The 24835-nt window shown below is 33.0% G+C and overlaps 1 long non-coding RNA gene across 1 annotated transcript in view; it reads left to right on the forward strand.

Moving 5' to 3' along the window:
* Positions 1 to 24283, forward strand: part of LOC123657864 — a 38526-nt gene extending 14243 nt beyond the window's left edge. The window contains exon 2 of the long non-coding RNA XR_006743788.1: positions 24064 to 24283. This is a non-coding gene — a long non-coding RNA (uncharacterized LOC123657864). The remainder of the gene's footprint in view (positions 1 to 24063) is intronic.
* The last annotated feature ends 552 nt before the right edge of the window (positions 24284 to 24835 follow it).

Genomic DNA, 24835 nt, shown 5'->3' on the forward strand with positions numbered 1-24835 from the left:
CAGTCGAATTGAGAACCTCCTCCTTTTTTGGAAGTCGGTTAAAAACTGATATCATCCTAAACCTTCACAAACGTAGTAACAGTGCTATGTCCCGATCGTAATCCAGACTGCTAAATTTTCAAAAGACAGATAGTATCGAGACAGTTGTTCATTCACAATATGTTCCAGTGCTTTAGAAAAGAAAGATAGTATGGAGATAGGACGAAAATGAATTAGTGAAGTAGTTTTGTTCATTTTTGATAAAGGGACAACGTGGGTTTTTTCCATGTTGACGGGGAAATACAAATAGAAAAGAGCAATTAAATTAATTAATTACTGGAAGAATGATACTTATCATTCTGAAACATATTCCATCATGAATGGCACAAGAACAGTGCGAAGTGCTGGCAGATGTATTCCTGAAAAATATGAACTTTACAAAATCTTGGTACAGTGACTCTGAAACTGAACACAGCATTGTTGAGTCAGTTAATGGTCTCGAAGCTATCCATAATTTTAAACCTGAAAAACTAGTTACACCATCACAAATAAAGGTATTACTTAGAAAACTCAAATCTCGTAAGGCCCCTGGTATAGATGACTTGACAGACCATCTGCTAAAAAATATATAATAATAATGATAATAATAATAAATTTATTTTTGAAAACACACTGCATCAGGTTAAAATTATATAAAAAGAAAACACATAGTACATAATTTACAACAAGGACTAAACACAAAGAGTAAAACGTAAAACAAAACAAAAAAAAGATATACAACATAAGCTTATCGATTTAAAGTATTTAACTAAATACATTGTTTATATAAGTTTGCAGCATGCCCCACAAAAAGGTGTGACCTCAGTTTACGTTAGGACTGTTAGTCCTAACACTGGTTTTCAGGACCACACTAAGTTTTGTAATTAATTTTAATTTTGGCGGCATTCTGATAGAAATACACAAAAAGGTCTTGTCTTATTAATTAAAATATTTAATGGATGTTTAATATTGGGTTATTATCCATCTACCTGGAAAATCGCAAAAGTGATATCAATTAAAAAACCGGCAAAAGCCGATTCCTGTCCTAAAAGTTATCGACCCATAAGTTTATTACCTAGCCTTGGCATATTATTTGAATCCGTAATCCTAATGCGCCTTCGAAAATTCACGGACCACTTACTTATATCGGAACAATTTGATTTTTGTCGTAATCATTCGACCACGCAACAATTAGCTAGAGTAATTGAACAAATAACTCATAGTGGGAATCAAAAAAGTGTACTGGTATGGTCTTTTAGATATTGAGAAGGCTTTTGATATGGTGTGGCATGAGGGACTATTACATAAGCTATTAACTAATAATGTTCGAACAGTACTAGTAAAACTAGTTCAGTCATATCTGGTCAACCGTTCCTTCTCGGTAGCTATAGGCGAATTTTCTCTTCTACATATACCAGCTGGTGTACCACAGGCCTCAATTTTGGGTCCATACCTTTTTTTCACTGTATATAAATGATGTCCCCAAACAGCCACATACACAACTTGCCATTTATGCTGATGTCACAGAATCTGAAGATGGTGATTTAGTAATCGGTCGGCTACAACTTTACATTGATCAACGTAGTGACTTCTTTATCAAGTGGAAGTTAAAGTTAAACTCCAATAAAACTGAATGTATAATGTTCTCTAGACGACGTTCAGTACCATCTAAAAAAATTAAAATAAATGACCATACCATCCCTTGGAGTCGTCCAGTCAAATATCTTGGTACAATAATTGACGACAAAGCAACCACCAACTTAACCTTTAATTATCAACAAATATGACATTCATATAGAGAAGGGTAAAAAAACTGTAAAATGTTTAATTATTTTTAGCCAGTTATAAGTTTTAAATAATAGCAATTATCAAAATAATGTTTGTCATTAGCGGGGATCGAACCCGTAACCATATTTTTATATATAATATATACATTTTTAGTAGAAAATTTCCTTAAAAATACCTGATTTGCTAATCTTAATTTTGCCACGAATATTAGATTAATATCTTGAAGGGTAAAAAACTACTGAATGTTTTATCACTTTTTAGCCAGTAATAAGTTTTAAGCTGGAGTCATCATCAAAATGAAAGATACAAAAAACCTTATAGTTTTTAGTATCAATTTTTTGCCACAGGATATAGGTACATATCGAGTTGCATTTTGTTTTGAATATTATCATATTATTATAAACACAGATAACAAGACGAAGAATACCATCCACAATATCTATAAACATTAACATAATACATTAATGCAGGTGTATATATTGACTGTCGCCACTGCACCCTGCATCATTTGCTTACCGCTATCAGAGCTTCAAGCCAAATTACACACAAAATGTCTCGCACAAGCTTAATACTTCTTCTTGTTTGTTTCGTGTGCGTCGCCGAGATTACAAATGCGTACTTCATTAAAGAACGAAGTGAAAGTGCACTCCACAAATCATGTGCTAGCGAAGGACAAAAGGTAAGTTTGTTTTTCTTTTGCAAATTTTCAAATGTGTGTCATAATTTAATTTTTAGTCATTTCAGTTTTCAGTTCCAAACAGTAATGTTTTGTGCTTTGTTAGGTAGATGGTAAAATTCCTAAAACGCAAATACTTGTCTAAAGAAGAATTTTTATCCTTCGTTACGATAACACTGTGTGTAGAAAAAAAGTCAAACGAAAACGTGCAGAATAGTCATTAGTTGTCGCCCCTACTGAGGCAGATGTTTTGACTAATACCGGGGTGGATGTAACAGACTATAAACATGTAATCAATATAAAACAGAAAAACACTTTATTATAAATACAAGGATAACTATTAACAGATAATATTATTGAGCTTATTATGTGTATTCTTAGTTTGATTTTGATGTATCTGATGACTGATATTTCTTTTTCAGTGCAACAAACATAACGATTGCTGCGATAAATATTGTATTCCGATCTTTAGCAGATGCACGAATAGAAAATAATCTTGTTTGAAATTAATCTAATATTATATTATTTAATTATTTTTCGGTACGGAAAGGGTTAATATTAGATGAATCTGGAGACTTTGGTGATTTTTTTTTAATTTTGGGTTTGGGGATTTTTCTTTAAATTATTGTACCTATATATAATAATGTTATGTAAATAATGTATTAATTGTAACTATACAATAAAATGAAATGAAATGTTCGCTTGTGTATTTACTGAAAACCAAATTAATCATGTCATCAATCATCAGCTTCCAAAGTCTTGGTGGAATTTCAAAGAAGAAAATATGCAATTCTAAGATGATCAGAATTAATAAAGTGAAATGTACCCAACTTCCTTGAGTACGTTTTAAAAACTTCATTTGTAATTACAACTTTTTGAGTCTTAAATCAGAACGTAAGTCGTTATTGGTTGATAGTTGAAAAATATCGGTGCCGTCTACGTACATAAAAGAAATACTGAAGGTAAAAGGACTCTCATTTCTAATGAATTTTATTTGGAATTAAAGATTTCAATAACTTATTGCTATAGACCAGTGCTTTTAGCTTTTGAAACCAACCAAAAATTATAGTAGGATGAAACCTACTGTATAAGAAAGAAAATACAAAGAAAATGTAAGAAAAAATAAGTTACGGGTTATCTGAGGTCGGAAAGCGGTAGGGAGGGGGTTTAAGGATAAGAAACGGCTTATTTCGATTTCCGGCTAAACCACAAGAACTATGGAAAAAAGTTCATTGGCAAAGTTGTAGGTAGCAAAAAGATCTACAACTTTTCGCACCCTTAATAAAACAAAGATGTAACTCAAAAATCGCAATTTGTGGGAATTGGCGTTTGAAGTTTAGCACTTTTTCCGCATTGTGTTTGATTAAAAATTACCAATTATTTGTAATGCTTTTAATGACTTTTATTATTGATATCAGTAGTTTAAAGTACAGAGATTAATAGAATAATAGAAAAACAACTGTGTTAAAATCTATAATAGCTGTAAAATGGAGATGAAAAAAAAGTTCCGACTTAAATCTCTTTATGCCAAAAATTACTCAATATTTTAGGTAGTATTTCAAAAAAAATCTCTTTAGTATTAAAACATAACAAAAAGTTTTAAAAATAAATCACAATGTTTCGTTTTATGATTATTTAATTGTAATTATGACGTTGTATGTACTAATGCATCATTTTTTTATAAAACGAAAACTGAAATTTATCACCTTTTTTTTAAATTAAACAAATTTTTATTAATCATCCGATATTTATATATCTCTTTATGGCTACAAATATTGTTTTTTAAACAAAACAAAAACTATACACTATTATAAGAATTAGGTACAATTAGTCTCTAGTACTGTGTGGCTACGGGTACTGTGTGGCTACGGTACCAAAGAATATAGCCACCCCCTCTCTTCCCGTGGGTGTCGTAAGAGGCGACTAAGGGATAACACAGTTCCACTACCACCTTGGAACTTAAAAAGCCGACCGGTGGCGGGATAACCACCCAACTGCTGGCTTTGAAATACACAGGCCGAAGATGGGCAGCAGCGTCTTCGGTGCGACAAAGCCAGTACTGCGGTCACCAACCCGCCTGCCCAGCGTGGTGACTATGGGCAAAACACATGAGTTCACGCTATTTTTGGCGTAAACTTGTGGAGGCCTATGTCCAGCAGTGGACTGTATAGGCTGTAATGATGATGATGAGTCTCTAGTAAATATCTCCTAAAATCACAAATAATTACTAACCACAAATAATCTAATATATAAAAATTCTCGTGTCGCGGTGTTTGTAGTTAAACTCCTCCGAAACGGCTAGACCGATTCACACGAAATTTTGTGTGCATATCGGGTAGGTCTGAGAATCGAACAACATCTATTTTTCATACCCCTAAGTTATCATATATGGCAAAACAACGTTTGCGGGGTCAGCTAGTAAATAGTATAAAAATCAGCAGTCTCTTCTTTCTTATATTGTCTATCATCTTGTTTTTGCTCATTGTTTGAATTATCATATGATACACGTATATCACACTGACCTTTTTTTGGTTGGTGAAACCCTAAGTTAAATACCGTCGGAATCAATATTTTCTGCACATTTGAATCGTCTCGCCATAAGACTCGACGAATTCCAACCACCAGAGCAGGTTGGGTTTCGAAATGACTACAACACCGTAGACCACATCCATACTGTTCGACAGATTATTCAAAAGACAGAGACATATAATCAGCCGCTGTGTATGGAATTTGTGGACTGCGAGAAAGCCTTCAACTGTGTCGAGACCTGGGCTGTCCTGGACTCTCTGCAGAGATGTCATATCGACTGGCGATATATCGTAGTACTGAGATGTATGTACGACGCAATGACGATGACCGTTCATGTCCAGAACCAGAGAACAAGACCTATTTCCCTGCGGGGTGGGGTAAGACAGCAAGATGTAATATCACCGAAACTGTTTACCACTGCGCTGGAGGATATCTTTAAGACCTTGAACAAGGCATCAATGTCAACGGTGAATACATCTCACTTTCATTTCGCCGACGATATCGTCATCTTTGCGGACACGTTAGATGAGTTAGGCCAAATGCTAGCCGGTCTAAACGAGTCCTCCCGACGTGTCGTTCTCTGTATGAACTTGGACAAAACGAAAGTTATGTCTAACAACCAAGTCATACCGAGACAGGTATCGGTCGATGGTACCCTTCTCTAAGTTGTTCAGGATTATATTTACTTAGGCCATACTATCCAACTAGGCCGCAACAACTTTGAGAAGGAGGCCGATAGGAGAATTCGGTGGGGCTGGGCGGCATTTGGCAGGCTTCGTCGAGTCTTCACTTCGAAGATTCCGCAATGCTTGAAGACAAAAATCTTCGAGCAATACGTCCTGCCTGTGTTAACATTACCGAGCCGAGACATGGACACTGACGAAGGGACTGGTCTACAAATATAAAGTCCCTCAACGTGCAATGGAACTGGCCATGCTTGGGGTTTCCCTCAAAGATAGGATTAGAAACGAGACTACCGCGAGAGAACGAAAGTAACCGATATAGCCCACAGAATTAGCAAGTTGAAGTGGCAGTGGGCTGGTCATCTGTGGCGCAGGACCGGTGGCTGTTGGAGCAGACGCATCCTGGAGAAGAGATCGCGTCTTGGCAAACACAGTGTGTGACGTCCTCTGGCCCGTTGGACCGACGATCTACCTAAGATTGCCAGTGTAAGCTGGATGAGGATTGCGGAAAACCGGGATGTCTAGCGCGAACTTGGGGAGGCCTATGTCCAGCAGTGCATTGCAATAGGCTGAACTGACTGACAAATATTTGGTTTATTATTGCAGTCAGAGTCAGAAGAACTTTGATTTTCAAACATAAAATTTCTTCTGTTGACAGGCTTATTAAACAACGTATTAAAATCTACAGTGCATCGTCGTCACTCAGGTCGACGTCACTTAGATCTGTGTATTATACTGGAGAAATATTGTAACTGGCCACACTATTGTAATTTCGTCGCTCTCTCAGCTGAATTTGCTCATATTTTGCTCAGTATTTTGTGGTTAATTGGTGTAAGACGTCTTTTCTTCACAATCCGTTGTAAAGTTTTGTGGCGCAGGGTTTTGGGTAGGCATTGAACTATTGGAGCTTGAAAAACTGGATGAAGATGAGCTAGAAGAGCTTGACGATGATGAGCTAGATGAATCGGAACTAGATTAAGATGATCTTGAAGACGAACCAGAGGACTGTAAATGGCTAGTATTATTTAGGTGGCATTTTTCTCGTCAACTCATAAGTGACAGTAAAATATTGAGTCGGTGTCATCATTTTTGTCAGCTCTGCAGTTACATTTTTGGCCTCTGGAGATATATGTATTTTGTTGATTTTCCTCTTCAACCTGCATAACTTCTTTAGTCTAATATAACAATAATTGATAACACTGTAGTATATTTTAAGGATGAATAATAATCATAATTATTTAATGTCAAAATAGCAGCATTGTTGAATGACAATGATCTATTCAGTCGTATTGCCATAAAAGAGTAACAATCATCCATCCATACGTCATCCTCATAAACTTTCACATTTATTACAGTAATCAGATGAAAAAAAATTATAACTTATTACACTATTATTATATTACTTAAAAAGCCGACCAGTGGCGGGATAACCATCCAACTGCTGGCTTTGAAATACACAGGCCGAAGACGGGCAGCAGCGTCTTCGGAGCGACAAAGCCAGCCCTGCGGTCACCAACCCGCCTGCCCAGCGTGGTGACTATGGGCAAAACACATAAGTTCACGCTATTTTTGGCGAAAGCTTATGGAGGCCTATGTCCAGCAGTGGACTGTATAGGTTGTAATGATACACTATTATGTTTATCTTATAACTTTTACGCTCGATACGCTGAAACTTAACAAAAATTGTGAGCTCTAAGACGACTCCGTTTTCAAAACCTATACAAATAAGCACAACAGTTACAAGTTATTCTTAACTTTTACACGAAAAGGGAATTAATGTTGAAAGTTTTTACTTATCTTTCGTCATTCTAAATAATAAAAAGAAGTAAACAAAAGTGACTTTTATAAATAGCCTTATTTATTACAATAAAGTGATACTTAACCAATTACTCCAACAACTAAGGCATATATTTCAATATAAAACTGAAGTGTTAGGCGTTAACTTTGTAAAATTTGTCAGTTTTTAAAACAAAACCGAAGTAAATCCAAATGTTACACATCATTATCAAATGTGTTTTCTGAGAGAATGAAGTATAACAAAAATCATCTTTTTATTTTAAATCCCTTTTAATCTAATATCGAATTATTTGATATTACTCAAAACGGCAGCACTTTAATCTCCGATCACTGCCGGTGCATCTCTGAATCACGCCACTTTATAAGAACTGACTTGTCAGTTCCAGTTCATAGAAAAGAGAGCAACAGTCGCGTATCTCTCTGTATCTTATAGTTAAAACGCCGGAGTCGAAGTCTACCTATTCTTTACGCGACGAAGACGGGTTTTCTTGTAAAATCTCCAAATCCTCAAATTTTGAGTTACATCTTTGTTTTATTAAAGGTGCGTTTTGTATTTACAATTTTTTCACAGAACATGAAAATTCATGTGAAAAGTTCAAAAAACCATTTTTTTGGTTTTTTATTTTTATCTTTTACATTTTTTTTACAGTATTTAGTAAAACTTACCTTTTTATATTCCAAACATACTGTATTGTTTTTGATTTAAAATATTTATTTTTTCACCTTATTTTGACATCAATATCTAAAAAGCACCCTTATTTTCAACCGAGAATTCTCACATCAAAATTTTTTGAAAAAGTCAGTGGGCTTTTTGTTTGTTAAAATCTCTACTTTCTGATGGTGTAAAAAAATATACATTACGATGATGTAAATGTTTTCAGAAAATGTAGAACGACAAACGTCCACAATTTAACAAAACCTAAATGCTGGCTGGGAAAAAAGGCGTTCCTTTACAGGAATGTCTATGTTAATATATAATAATATTCCAGCTCCGGAAGAGTCTTAAAAAATCCTTAGAGTGAATGAATGACTCTTTCGCTCAGCGGGTAAGTTATTCAAGGTCGATTTCTATAGCTTCAATGATGTTAAAATTCATTACAAAATTAGAGAGATAAGCGAAAAAATCTTCTTAAAGTATTTAAATAAAACAACTTTTTCGGATTTTATCGCGGTTTATTAACTTTTTTGATTCCCGACGTTTCGGATCCTTTACAGCAACCATGGTCACGGGAGGACTGAGGTGTCAGACGTCCTAACGTTACAAAGTTATTCGAAACTACCCGACATACATCAATGTTTTATTTAGTCCTATCTACGCAGAATGTGCTAATTGAGTCTTTAATCTGTGGTAAATTATTATGCTTGGTTTTTTATTTCATTATATCAATAATGGGATCCCAAGCAGGTGGTAATAGCCAGCCATCTTTTCTATTGAAATTTGGATGTTTTTAATTTTAATAGCCTCACGGATCATCCTTGGGTGGAATCGGTGTTCTTTTGCGAGGATCTGTGGTTTATCGCATCTAAAATAATGGCTAACTGTGTCTAGACTGTGTTCACAGATTGCGGACTTAGTATAGCGACGATGTTTCAAGTCAGCTATATGTTCTTTAACGCGAGTTTTAATTGATCGTTTTGTTTGTCCGGTATAAGAGTGACCACTCAGACCATTTCAGTTTTTAGTCAATAGTAATGCGTTGTGGCTTGTTAGGTAGATGATAAAATTTATTGCTTTTAATACAATAACGCTGTGTATAGAAAAAAAAAAAATCACCCGAAAACGTGCGGAATAGTCATTGTTTACGTTACAATGTTTCGATCGACGGTCTGCGGTCTGCGGAGTTTGGGGCGGGGAACGAGCCCGGCGACGCAGGTGGCGGCCACGGCGAGATACTCCTAATCTAACCATCTTCTCCCAATTTATCACCGCGGCGACGAACAACAGTGGTCCTTCGAGCCGGCCAAAAAACTAATATAAAACAGAAAATACTTTATTTTAAATACGCGGATGACTATTAACAGATAATATTATTAAGCTTATTATGTGTATTGTTAGTCTTTCGTTTTTATGTATCTATTTTATTATATTAGGAAAGCATACATTATATATGATATAGATATATTTTAAAAATTGCTTAAGAAAGGAAACATCTAAGCACCATTTAGTTGCTTTTGCAAGTACAAATATAGTATGGTTGAATGCTTTAAGACAATAACAAAAAAAGCGCGTGTGTACTTACGCACGTAAGAAGTTATACACTTCATTGAGTTCATTGGCTGGCTAACTTCACGTTGCTAACTTCTTCTTTGTTGACTAGCTAAATTCAAGGTGTCGGTTTTTTGTGCCGGTGTGCGTAAAAATTTAATCTCTACATTTTTCCTTAACGCGCCAAATAATGAATAACTTCAAAAATCCATCAAAGTTAACTATATTCTTAGTATTTAATTAACCTAAAATAAAAAAGTTTATGTAAGTAATGACTGATATTTCTTTTTCAGTGTACGAAATATAGAGATTGCTGCAATAGAGTATGTCTTCAGTTCTTAAAGAAATGCATAACATAATTTTGTTCGAAATTAATCTACTATTAGATTAATTAATTATTTTACGTCACGGAAAGTGTTGCGACTGGATAAATTAGTAATTTGGTGATTTTTTTCTTTCGAATTAATGTACCTAAATATGATATTACATAGTAATGTTGATACAATAAAATGAAATGAAATGTTCGTTTGTTTATTTACTGAAATCCAAGTTAATCATGTCATCAATCATCAACTTTCAAAGTCGTGGTGGAATTTCAAAGAAGAAAATATGCGATCGTAAGATGATCAAAAGCCAAGTGGCTTGTTCCCAACTTAAGTAGTTTCGGAGTTACATACATTTACAATTTTCATTGTTAACGCCCATCCCCGCAATCCTTATTGGGGATAAGTTATCCTAAAACCCGCTCATTGATTATTTCTATGTCACATATATAGGAGATTCGTACCAAATTTGGAGTCGATAGGAGCTATAGTTTAAAAACGGGAATTTTCCATTGTTAACGCAAGAATATAATAAATAATGTGAAATAGCTAGTTAATACCATTTTTACTGTATGTAAATTAAATTAAAATGCGGTCTACGATTAAGATCAATTTAATCTTTAATAACTTACGTAAAATGCGCCCTAATATATTATTATTATTGAATAGCATTAAAGTTCAAGTTGACTCTACATTTTAGTTAGAAAACGTTTGTATGGGAAAAAGAAAAGTGCTGTTCCCGGAAATTAAACGAATTTTTAACAACGAACATTTAAAAAAAAAAGAATTGGTAAAATTGGCCATGGCGTTGTTGAGTTTTGCGCTTATCAACACATTTTGTATGTAAATTAAATTAAAATGCGGTCTACGATTAAGATCAATTTAATCATTAATAACTTACGTAAAATGCGCCCTAATATATTATTATTATTGAATAGCATTAAAGTTCAAGTTGACTCTACATTTTAGTTAGAAAACGTTTGTATGGGAAAAAGAAAAGTGCTGTTCCCGGAAATTAAACGAATTTTTAACAACGAACATTAAAAAAAAAAAAGAATTGGTAAAATTGGCCATGGCGTTGTTGAGTTTTGCGCTTATCAACACATTTTGCGATTCATTTTTATTTGTTGCTTTAGATAAGCAGGTGCAACAGGGTTAAATAGAACAGAGTAAAGTAAGATGAGAATATGCGTATTCTTGCGAAAGCGAATTTGGAGCTACTTGAGCTATTTATGGCATTCAGAGATATGATAATATTTGCGAAGTCCAAATACAAATCGGTACATTAATTCGGAATTCGCTCAAGCTTTTGATCTGCTCCTCAGTAATATTAAGATAACATGTATCCGCGTAATCCAGAATTGGCAATAGAAAACTATGTGCAAGAGCAATTTTGGTGGAAACAGGAAGTAGATTACGCAGCCTGCGAAGATCCGGCCGAAGCAAAAACCTTACTACCGACTTCACAAATCTGCGGGCCCCATGATTAGTGTTGATATAAAAAACGCCTAGATTCCTCACCTTTTTACTATGTGGAGTTTCAACCCCATCAAAAATTACAGGAGGTAGTTGAAATAGATTTAACGGCTAATTAATTTAGAACTTCCTATAATAATAGTCTTAGTCTTGGTTGGGTTTACTATTAATCTGTAAGCTTTACTCCGTGTAGTAATGGCAAGTAGATTACTATTTATACGAGATACACATTGAGGCCAGTTACTTAAAGTAGAGTAAGAGTATATTTGGAGATCGTCTGCATAGAGGTGGTAGAGAGAAGCTATAATATTACAAATGGAATATATAAATATAGAAAGTGTAACTGTATTTGCTCGCAAACGAAAAAAAAACAACTTTAATCATATCGACAAGTAATACAACGTAGGTAGACAAAAAAATAGTTAAGTAAATACGCGTTATCAAAGTTTACTCAAAAAGTTGTTATCAGATCTCGATGAACGTGACCACATGATAAACATCAGCTTTCGGTTAAACTAAAAATAATCAAAATCAGTAAAAAGTTATGGGGTACAACAATGTAGGTCGACGAAAAAATAGTCAAGTAAAAACGCGTTATTAGATATAACTCAAAAAGCAGTTGTTAGATCTCAAATAAATTTAAATGGGACCGGATGAAACACACCAACCACCTTTTGATTAAAACAATTTTTGTCAAAATCGGTCCACCCAGTCAAAAGTTCTGCAGTAACATACATTAAAAAAAATACAGTCGAATTGAGAACCTCCTCCTTTTTTCGAAGTCGGTTAAAAAGAGGAGATAGCGCACCACCCCGAGGAACACCAGCAGTAACCAATGACCAATTTGAAAATGTGTCACGCTTTGCGCTTTGGATAAAAAGGAAGGATAAAAATGGGAAGATATTCGGACGAGATCCAAGGGGTCTTTTGGTGTGTTAAAATAAATGAAGTATAGTATTATCAGTATGTAAATTAACGATTTACTAGATTAAAATACATATAACATAATATCTAATAGTTATAATTCAGTTATATTAATTCTTTTTTTAAATAGTACTTAATTATTATAGATTTGTTAGTTTTATTTATCCACAAATATTAGATTCATATAGAGAAGGGTAAAAAACTATTAAATGTTTTATTATTTTTTAGCCAGTTATAAGTTTTAAATATTAGCAATCATCAAAATAAAAGATACAAAAACGTTATATTTTTTCAGTGCTAATTTTTTGCAACAGGATATGCATAGATACTTGTATTTTGTTTTGAATATTATCATATTATTAAAAACACAGATAACAAGACGAAGAATACCATCCACAATATCTATAAACATTAACATAATGCATTAATCCAGGTGTATATATATTGACTGTCGCCACTGCACTCTGCATCATTTGCTTACCGCTATCAGAGCTTCAAGCCAAATTACACACAAAATGTCTCGCACAAGCTTAATACTTCTTCTTGTTTGTTTCGTGTGCGTCGCCGAGATTTCAAATGCGTACTTCATTAAAGAACGAAGTGAAAGTGCACTCCACAAATCATGTGCTAGCGAAGGACAAAAGGTAAGTTTGTTTTTCTTTTGCAAATTTTCAAATGATTAAGAAATTTTCATAGTTAAGTCTTACTCATTAACCGACTTCAAAAAAAGGAGGAGGTTACTCAATTCGACCGTATATATGTTTTTTTTTAATGTATGTTCGGGGATAACTCGGTCGGTTATGGACCGATTTCGATAATTCTTTTTTTGTTGGAAAGGAGATATTCCTAGTTTGGTACCATGATAAGGAAACCAGGCTCTGATGATGGGATCCCAGAGAAATCGAGGGAAACTCTCGAAAAGCCGCGTAACTTTTTACTGGGTGTACCGATTTTGATGATTTTTCAAATTAATCGAAAGCCGATGTTTATCATGTGGTCATATTTAAATTTCATCGAGATCTGATTACAACTTTTGGAGTAATCTTTGATAATGCGTATTTACTTCACATTTTTTTTGTCTATAATTGAAGTCGGTTTTTCTTCGTTTGCCTGCAAACACAATTATTTCAGTTTTCAGTTAAAAATAGTAATGCCTTGTGCCTCGTTAGGTAGATGATATAATTCCTGATGATATAAACGCAAATAATAATTATCTGGAGGTGGATGTAAATTTACAGACCACAAACAAAAAACTTTTATAAAGCAAGAAAACACTTCATTTTAAATACAAGAATAACGCATAATATTATTGAGGTTATCTTAAGTATACTTAGAATCTAATGATTGATATATTTTTTTTCAGTGCAAGAGCGATAAAGATTGCTGCAATAAAGCATGTTTTCCATTGATGTGGAAATGCAGTTCATAATTTTATTTTAAAAGAATCTAATATTATATTATTTTATTATTTTACGGTACAGAAGGGTTACGACTGGATAATTCAGGAGAATTTGGAACTTTTTCGTAAAATTATTTTATCTAAATATAATATTGTATAATACAATAAAACGAAATAAAATGTACGTTCGTTTATTTTATTTATTTAACAATTTTATTAATTACTGGTACCACTTCGAAGTCCCTCTTAAAAAAGTGGTAAAACTTTACTATATTTTAAAAATCTGGAAAAGAACCTATTTTGATAGCTTTGTAAAAGTTAAAGTTCAGTACAGAACGAGCTCATCAATTATAGTCCTAATTAGTTTAACTGAAAGCCCAACAGATTATTTGGTTTTTTAATATAAGACTCTTTAGTGCTTTTAAAATATCTAAAAAATCAACATGCGATAATGAAAAATCAACATTACATAAGTGCCAACGTTATTTTTAAGAAGTTGGGCAGGATATGTTGAAGGCGAATTTACTCAAGAAGTTAGGTCAATGGTGATTTTGTCGAATAAGGCTTTTCAAAGATCTTAAAATACTTATATGTCAAAATCCACAGAATTGAATGCACTGCTAAAGTCTAGCAAAATAACAACCGTAAGATTATGCTTCTTTATGGCAAAACTGATATCCTCTGAAACCTTCACAAACGTAGTAATAGTGCTATGTCCCGATCGTAATCTAGACCGCTAAAGGTTCAAAAGACAGATAGTATCGAGACAGTTGTTCATTCACAATATGTTCTAGTGTTTTAGAAAGGAAAGAGAGTATGGAGATGGGACGAAAATTAATTAGTCAAGTAGTTTTGTTAATTTTTGATAAAGGGACAACGTGGGCTTTTTCCATGTTGACGGGGAAATACAAATAGAGAAGAGCAATTAAATTAATTAATTACTGGAAGAATGATACTTATCATTCTGAAACATATTCCATCATGACCAATGGCACAAGAACAGTGCGAAGTGCTGGCAGATGTATTCCTGGAAAATATGAACCTTACAAAATCTTGGTACAGTGACTCTGAAACTGAACACAGCGTTGCTGAGTCAGTTAATGGTCTCGAAGCTATCCATAATTTTAAACCTGAAAAACTAGTTACATCATCACAAATAAAGATATTACTTAGCAAACTCAAATCTCGTAAGGCCCCTGGTATAGATGACTTGACAGACCATCAGCTAAAAAATATATAATAATAATAATATAAATAATAAATTTATTTGTGAAAACACACTGCATCAGGTTAAAATTATATAAAAAGAAAACACATAGTACATAATTTACAACAAGGACTAAACACAAAGAGTAAAACGTAAAACAAAACAAAAAAAAGAGATACAACATAAGCTTATCGATTTAAAGTATTTAACTAAATACATTGTTTATATAAGTTTGCAGCATGCCTCACAAAAAGGTGTGACATCAGTTTATGTTAGGACTGTTAGTCCTAACACTGGTTTTCAGGACCACCCTAAGTTTTGTAATTAATCTTAATTTTGGCGGCATTCTGATAGAAATACACAAAAAGGTCTTGTCTTATTAACTAAAATATTTAATGGATGTTTAATATTGGGTTATTATCCATCAACCTGGAAAATCGCAAAAGTTATAGCAATTAAAAAACTGGCAAAAGGCGATTCCTGTCCTAAAAGTTATCGACCCATAAGTTTATTACCTAGCCTTGGCATATTATTTGAATCCGTAATCCTAATGCGCCTTCGAAAATTCACGGATCACTTACTTATATCGGAACAATTTGATTTTTGTCGTAATCATTCGACCACGCAACAATTAGCTAGAGTAATTGAACAAATAACTCATAGTGGGAATCAAAAAAGTGTACTGGTATGGTCTTTTAGATATTGAGAAGGCTTTTGATATGGTGTGGCATGAGGAACTATTACATAAGCTATTAACTAATAATGTTCCAACAGTACTTGTAAAACTAGATCAGTCATATCTGGTCAACCGTTCCTTCTCGGTAGCTATAGGCGAATCTTCTCTTCTACATATACCAGCTGGTGTACCACAGGGCTCAATTTTGGGTCCATACCTTTTTTTCACTGTATATAAATGATATCCCCAAACAGCCACATACACAACTTGCCATTTATGCTGATGTCACAGCATCTGAAGATGGCGATTTAGTAATCGGTCGGTTACAACTTTCCCTTGATCAACTTAGTGACTTCTTTACCAAGTGGCAGCTAAAGTCAAACTCCAATAAAACTGAATGTATAATGTTCTCTAGACGACGTTCAGTACTATCTAAAAAAATTAAAATAAATGACCATACCATCCCTTGGAGTCGTCAAGTCAAATATCTTGGTATAATAATTGACGACAAAGCAACCACCAACTTAACCTTTAATTACCAACAAATATGACATTCATATAGAGAAGGATAAAAAACTGTAAAATGTTTAATTATTTTTAGCCAATTATAAGTTTTAAATAATAGCAATCATCAAAATAATGTTTGTCATTAGCGGGGATCAAACCCGTAACCATATTTTTATATACAGTATATACATTTTTAGTAGAAAATTTCCTTAAAAATACCTGATTTGTTAATCTTAATTTTACCACAAATATTAGATTAATATCGAGAAGGGTAAAAAACTACTGAATGTTTTATCACTTTTTAGCCAGTAATAAGTTTTAAGCTGGAGTCATCATCAAAATGAAAGATACAAAAAACCTTATAGTTTTTAGTATCAATTTTTTGCCACAGGATATAGGTACATATCGAGTTGCATTTTGTTTTGAATATTATCATATTATTATAAACACAGATAACAAGACGAAGAATACCATCCACAATATCTATAAACATTAACATAATACATTAATGCAGGTGTATATATTGACTGTCGCCACTGCACCCTGCATCATTTGCTTACCGCTATCAGAGCTTCAAGCCAAATTACACACAAAATGTCTCGCACAAGCTTAATACTTCTTCTTGTTTGTTTCGTGTGCGTCGCCGAGATTACAAATGCGTACTTCATTAAAGAACGAAGTGAAAGTGCACTCCACAAATCATGTGCTAGCGAAGGACAAAAGGTAAGTTTGTTTTTCTTTTGCAAATATTCAAATGTGTGTCATAATTTAATTTTTAGTCATTTCAGTTTTCAGTTCCAAACAGTAATATTTTGTGCTTTGTTAGGTAGATGGTAAAATTCCTAAAACGCAAATACTTGTCTAAAGAAGAATTTTTATCCTTCGTTACGATAACACTGTGTGTAGAAAAAAAGTCAAACGAAAACGTGCAGAATAGTCATTAGTTGTCGCCCCTACTGAGGCAGATGTTTTGACTAATACCGGGGTGGATGTAACAGACTATAAACATGTAATCAATATAAAACAGAAAAACACTTTATTATAAATACAAGGATAACTATTAACAGATAATATTATTGAGCTTATTATGTGTATTCTTAGTTTGATTTTGATGTATCTGATGACTGATATTTCTTTTTCAGTGCAACAAACATAACGATTGCTGCGATAAATATTGTATTCCGATCTTTAGCAGATGCACGAATAGAAAATAATCTTGTTTGAAATTAATCTAATATTATATTATTTAATTATTTTTCGGTACGGAAAGGGTTAATATTAGATGAATCTGGAGACTTTGGTGATTTTTTTTTAATTTTGGGTTTGGGGATTTTTTTTTAAATTATTGTACCTATATATAATAATGTTATGTAAATAATGTATTAATTGTAACTATACAATAAAATGAAATGAAATGTTCGCTTGTGTATTTACTGAAAACCAAATTAATCATGTCATCAATCATCAGCTTCCAAAGTCTTGGTGGAATTTCAAAGAAGAAAATATGCAATTCTAAGATGATCAGAATTAATAAAGTGACATGTACCCAACTTCCTTGAGTACGTTTTAAAAACTTCATTTGTAATTACAACTTTTTGAGTCTTAAATCAGAACGTAAGTCGTTGTTGGTTGATAGTTGAAAAATATCGGTGCCGTCTACGTACATAAAAGAAATACTGAAGGTAAAAGGACTCTCATTTCTAATGAATTTTATTTGGAATTAAAGATTTCAATAACTTATTGCTATAGACCAGTGCTTTTAGCTTTTGAAACCAACCAAAAATTATAGTAGGATGAAACCTACTGTATAAGAAAGAAAATACAAAGAAAATGTAAGAAAAAATAAGTTACGGGTTATCTGAGGTCGGAAAGCGGTAGGGAGGGGGTTTAAGGATAAGAAACGGCTTATTTCGATTTCCGGCTAAACCACAAGAACTATGGAAAAAAGTTCATTGGCAAAGTTGTAGGTAGCAAAAAGATCTACAACTTTTGTATTTACAATTTTTTCACAGAACATGAAAATTCATGTGAAAAGTTCAAAAAACCATTTTTTTGGTTTTTTATTTTTATCTTTTACATTTTTTTTACAGTATTTAGTAAAACTTACCTTTTTATATTCCAAACATACTGTATTGTTTTTGATTTAAAATATTTATTTTTTCACCTTATTTTGACATCAATATCTAAAAAGCACCCTTATTTTCAACCGAGAATTCTCACATCAAAATTTTTTGAAAAAGTCAGTGGGCTTTTTGTTTGTTAAAATCTCTACTTTCTGATGGTGTAAAAAAATATACATTACGATGATGTAAATGTTTTCAGAAAATGTAGAACGACAAACGTCCACAATTTAACAAAACCTAAATGCTGGCTGGGAAAAAAGGCGTTCCTTTACAGGAATGTCTATGTTAATATATAATAATATTCCAGCTCCGGAAGAGTCTTAAAAAATCCTTAGAGTGAATGAATGACTCTTTCGCTCAGCGGGTAAGTTATTCAAGGTCGATTTCTATAGCTTCAATGATGTTAAAATTCATTAGAAAATTAGAGAGATAAGCGAAAAAATCTTCTTAAAGTATTTAAATAAAACAACTTTTTCGGATTTTATCGCGGTTTATTAACTTTTTTGATTCCCGACGTTTCGGATCCTTTACAGCAACCATGGTCACGGGAGGACTGAGGTGTCAGACGTCCTAACGTTACAAAGTTATTCGAAACTACCCGACATACATCAATGTTTTATTTAGTCCTATCTACGCAGAATGTGCTAATTGAGTCTTTAATCTGTGGTAAATTATTATGCTTGGTTTTTTATTTCATTATATCAATAATGGGATCCCAAGCAGGTGGTAATAGCCAGCCATCTTTTCTATTGAAATTTGGATGTTTTTAATTTTAATAGCCTCACGGATCATCCTTGGGTGGAATCGATGTTCTTTTGCGAGGATCTGTGGTTTATCGCATCTAAAATAATGGCTAACTGTGTCTAGACTGTGTTCACAGATTGCGGACTTAGTATAGCGACGATGTTTCAAGTCAGCTATATGTTCTTTAACGCGAGTTTTAATTGATCGTTTTGTTTGTCCGGTATAAGAGTGACCACTCAGACCATTTCAGTTTTTAGTCAATAGTAATGCGTTGTGGCTTGTTAGGTAGATGATAAAATTTATTGCTTTTAATACAATAACGCTGTGTATAGAAAAAAAAATCACCCGAAAACGTGCGGAATAGTCATTGTTTACGTTACAATGTTTCGATCGACGGTCTGCGGTCTGCGGAGTTTGGGGCGGGGAACGAGCCCGGCGACGCAGGTGGCGGCCACGGCGAGATACTCCTAATCTAACCATCTTCTCCCAATTTATCACCGCGGCGACGAACAACAGTGGTCCTTCGAGCCGGCCAAAAAACTAATATAAAACAGAAAATACTTTATTTTAAATACGCGGATGACTATTAACAGATAATATTATTAAGCTTATTATGTGTATTGTTAGTCTTTCGTTTTTATGTATCTATTTTATTATATTAGGAAAGCATACATTATATATGATATAGATATATTTTAAAAATTGCTTAAGAAAGGAAACATCTAAGCACCATTTAGTTGCTTTTGCAAGTACAAATATAGTATGGTTGAATGCTTTAAGACAATAACAAAAAAAGCGCGTGTGTACTTACGCACGTAAGAAGTTATACACTTCATTGAGTTCATTGGCTGGCTAACTTCACGTTGCTAACTTCTTCTTTGTTGACTAGCTAAATTCAAGGTGTCGGTTTTTTGTGCCGGTGTGCGTAAAAATTTAATCTCTACATTTTTCCTTAACGCGCCAAATAATGAATAACTTCAAAAATCCATCAAAGTTAACTATATTCTTAGTATTTAATTAACCTAAAATAAAAAAGTTTATGTAAGTAATGACTGATATTTCTTTTTCAGTGTACGAAATATAGAGATTGCTGCAATAGAGTATGTCTTCAGTTCTTAAAGAAATGCATAACATAATTTTGTTCGAAATTAATCTACTATTAGATTAATTAATTATTTTACGTCACGGAAAGTGTTGCGACTGGATAAATTAGTAATTTGGTGATTTTTTTCTTTCGAATTAATGTACCTAAATATGATATTACATAGTAATGTTGATACAATAAAATGAAATGAAATGTTCGTTTGTTTATTTACTGAAATCCAAGTTAATCATGTCATCAATCATCAACTTTCAAAGTCGTGGTGGAATTTCAAAGAAGAAAATATGCGATCGTAAGATGATCAAAAGCCAAGTGGCTTGTTCCCAACTTAAGTAGTTTCGGAGTTACATACATTTACAATTTTCATTGTTAACGCCCATCCCCGCAATCCTTATTGGGGATAAGTTATCCTAAAACCCGCTCATTGATTATTTCTATGTCACATATATAGGAGATTCGTACCAAATTTGGAGTCGATAGGAGCTATAGTTTAAAAACGGGAATTTTCCATTGTTAACGCAAGAATATAATAAATAATGTGAAATAGCTAGTTAATACCATTTTTACTGTATGTAAATTAAATTAAAATGCGGTCTACGATTAAGATCAATTTAATCTTTAATAACTTACGTAAAATGCGCCCTAATATATTATTATTATTGAATAGCATTAAAGTTCAAGTTGACTCTACATTTTAGTTAGAAAACGTTTGTATGGGAAAAAGAAAAGTGCTGTTCCCGGAAATTAAACGAATTTTTAACAACGAACATTTAAAAAAAAAAGAATTGGTAAAATTGGCCATGGCGTTGTTGAGTTTTGCGCTTATCAACACATTTTGTATGTAAATTAAATTAAAATGCGGTCTACGATTAAGATCAATTTAATCATTAATAACTTACGTAAAATGCGCCCTAATATATTATTATTATTGAATAGCATTAAAGTTCAAGTTGACTCTACATTTTAGTTAGAAAACGTTTGTATGGGAAAAAGAAAAGTGCTGTTCCCGGAAATTAAACGAATTTTTAACAACGAACATTTAAAAAAAAAAGAATTGGTAAAATTGGCCATGGCGTTGTTGAGTTTTGAGCTTATCAACACATTTTGCGATTCATTTTTATTTGTTGCTTTAGATAAGCAGGTGCAACAGGGTTAAATAGAACAGAGTAAAGTAAGATGAGAATATGCGTATTCTTGCGAAAGCGAATTTGGAGCTACTTGAGCTATTTATGGCATTCAGAGATATGATAATATTTGCGAAGTCCAAATACAAATCGGTACATTAATTCGGAATTCGCTCAAGCTTTTGATCTGCTCCTCAGTAATATTAAGATAACATGTATCCGCGTAATCCAGAATTGGCAATAGAAAACTATGTGCAAGAGCAATTTTGGTGGAAACAGGAAGTAGATTACGCAGCCTGCGAAGATCCGGCCGAAGCAAAAACCTTACTACCGACTTCACAAATCTGCGGGCCCCATGATTAGTGTTGATATAAAAAACGCCTAGATTCCTCACCTTTTTACTATGTGGAGTTTCAACCCCATCAAAAATTACAGGAGGTAGTTGAAATAGATTTAACGGCTAATTAATTTAGAACTTCCTATAATAATAGTCTTAGTCTTGGTTGGGTTTACTATTAATCTGTAAGCTTTACTCCGTGTAGTAATGGCAAGTAGATTACTATTTATACGAGATACACATTGAGGCCAGTTACTTAAAGTAGAGTAAGAGTATATTTGGAGATCGTCTGCATAGAGGTGGTAGAGAGAAGCTATAATATTATAAATGGAATATATAAATATAGAAAGTGTAACTGTATTTGCTCGCAAACGAAAAAAAAACAACTTTAATCATATCGACAAGTAATACAACGTAGGTAGACAAAAAAATAGTTAAGTAAATACGCGTTATCAAAGTTTACTCAAAAAGTTGTTATCAGATCTCGATGAACGTGACCACATGATAAACATCAGCTTTCGGTTAAACTAAAAATAATCAAAATCAGTAAAAAGTTATGGGGTACAACAATGTAGGTCGACGAAAAAATAGTCAAGTAAAAACGCGTTATTAGATATAACTCAAAAAGCAGTTGTTAGATCTCAAATAAATTTAAATGGGACCGGATGAAATACACCAACCACCTTTTGATTAAAACAATTTTTGTCAAAATCGGTCCACCCAGTCAAAAGTTCTGCAGTAACATACATTAAAAAAAATACAGTCGAATTGAGAACCTCCTCCTTTTTTCGAAGTCGGTTAAAAAGAGGAGATAGCGCACCACCCCAAGGAACACCAGCAGTAACTAATGACCAATTTGAAAATGTGTCACGCTTTGCGCTTTGGATAAAAAGGAAGGATAAAAATAAGATATTCGGACGAGATCCAAGGGGTCTTTTAGTGTGTTAAAATAAATGAAGTATAGTAGGTATTATCAGTATGTAAATTAACGATTTACTAGATTAAAATACATATAACATAATATCAATAGTTATAATTCAGTTATATTAATTCTTTTTTTAAATAGTACTTAATTATTATAGATTTGTTAGTTTTATTTATCCACAAATATTAGATTCATATAGAGAAGGGTAAAAAACTATTAAATGTTTTATTATTTTTTAGCCAGTTATAAGTTTTAAATAATAGCAATCATCAAAATAAAAGATACAAAAACGTTATATTTTTTCAGTGCTAATTGTTTGCAACAGGATATGCATAAAGAGTTATATTTTGTTTTGAATATTATCATATCATTATAAACACAGATAACAAGACGAAGAATACCATCCACAATATCTATAAACATTAACATAATGCATTAATCGCATTAATTATTTGTGTATATATATTGACTGTCGCCACTGTACCCTGCATCATTTGCTTACCGCTATCAGAGCTTCAAGCCAAATTATACACAAAATGTCTCGCACAAGCTTAATACTTCTTCTTATTTGTTTCGTTTGCGTCGCCGAGATTACAAATGCGTACTTCATGAAAGAACAAAGCGAAGGTGGACTCCATAAAGCATGTGCTAGCAGAGGAAAAAAGGCAAGTTTGTTTTTCTTTTGCACATTTTCAAATGAGTTTCATAGTTAAGTTTTACTCATTAACCGACTTCAAAAAAAGGAGGAGGTTACTCAATTCGACCGTATATATATGTTTTTTTAATGTATGTTCGGGGATAACTCCGTCGGTTATGGACCGATTTCGATAATCCTTTTTTGTTGGAAAGGAGATATCCCTAGTTTGGTACCATGATAAGGAAACCAGGATCTGATGATGGGATCCCAGAGAAATCGAGGGAAACTCTCGAAAATCTGCATAACATTTTTACTGGGTATACCGATTTTGATGATTTTTAATTTAATCGAAAGGCGATGTTTATCATGTGGTCATATTTAAATTTCATCGAGATCTGATTACAACTTTTGGAGTAATCTTTGATAATGCGTATTCACTTGACATTTTTTTTGTCTATAATTGAAGTCGGTTTTTCTTCGTTTGCCTGCAAACACAATTATTTCAGTTTTCAGTTAAAAATAGTAATGCGTTGTGCTTCGTTAGGTAGATGATATAATTCCTGATGATATAAACGCAAATAATAATTATCTAAGGAGGAATTTTCAATTCTTCGATACGATAGAACTGTGTGTAGAAAAAGAAAATTAATCGAAAATGGCGGAATAGTCATCAGTTGTCGCCCCTGCAGAGGCAGATGTTTTGACTAATACCGAGGTGGATGTAAAACTACAGACCATAAACAAAAAACTTTTATAAAACAAGAAAACACTTTATTTTAAATACAAGAATAACGCATAATATTATTGAGGTATGTATGTATATGTATACTTAGAATCTAATGATTGATATTTTTTTTTTCAGTGCAAGACCAATGAAGATTGCTGCAATAAAGCATGTTTTCCATTGATGTGGAAATGCATGTCATAATTTTATTTTAAAAGAATCTAATATTATATTATTTTATTATTTTACGGTACAGAAGGGTTACGATTGGATAATTCAGGAGAATTTGGAACTTTTTCGTAAAATTATTTTATCTAAATATAATATTGTATAATACAATAAAATGAAATAAAATGTACGTTCGTTTATTTTATTTATTTAACAATTTTATTAATTACTGGTACCACTTCGAAGTCCCTCTTAAAAAAGTGGTAAAACTTTACTATATTTTAAAAATTTGGAAAAGAACCTATTTTAATAGCTTTGTAAAAGTTAAAGTTTAGTACCGAGCGAGCTCATCAATTATAATCCTAATTAATTGAACTGAAACGCCCAACAGATTATTTGGTTTTTTAATATAAGACTCTTTTAGTGCTTTTAAAATATCTAAAAAATCAACATGCGATAATGAAAAATCAACATTACATAAGTGCCAACGTTATTTTTAAGAAGTTGGGCAGGATATGTTGAAGACGAATTTACTCAAGAAATTAGGTCAATAGTGATTTTGTCGAAAAAGGCTTTTCAAAGATCTTAAAATACTTATAATGTCAAAATCCACAGAATTGAATGCACTGCTAAAGTCTAGCAAAATAACAACCGTAAGATTATGCTTCTTTATGGCAAAACTGATATCCTCTAAAACCTTCACAAACGTAGTAACAGTGCTATGTCCCGATCGTAATCCAGA

This window comes from Melitaea cinxia, chromosome 11, assembly GCF_905220565.1.
Source record: "Melitaea cinxia chromosome 11, ilMelCinx1.1, whole genome shotgun sequence".
Classification (NCBI taxonomy): Eukaryota; Metazoa; Arthropoda; class Insecta; order Lepidoptera; family Nymphalidae; genus Melitaea; species Melitaea cinxia.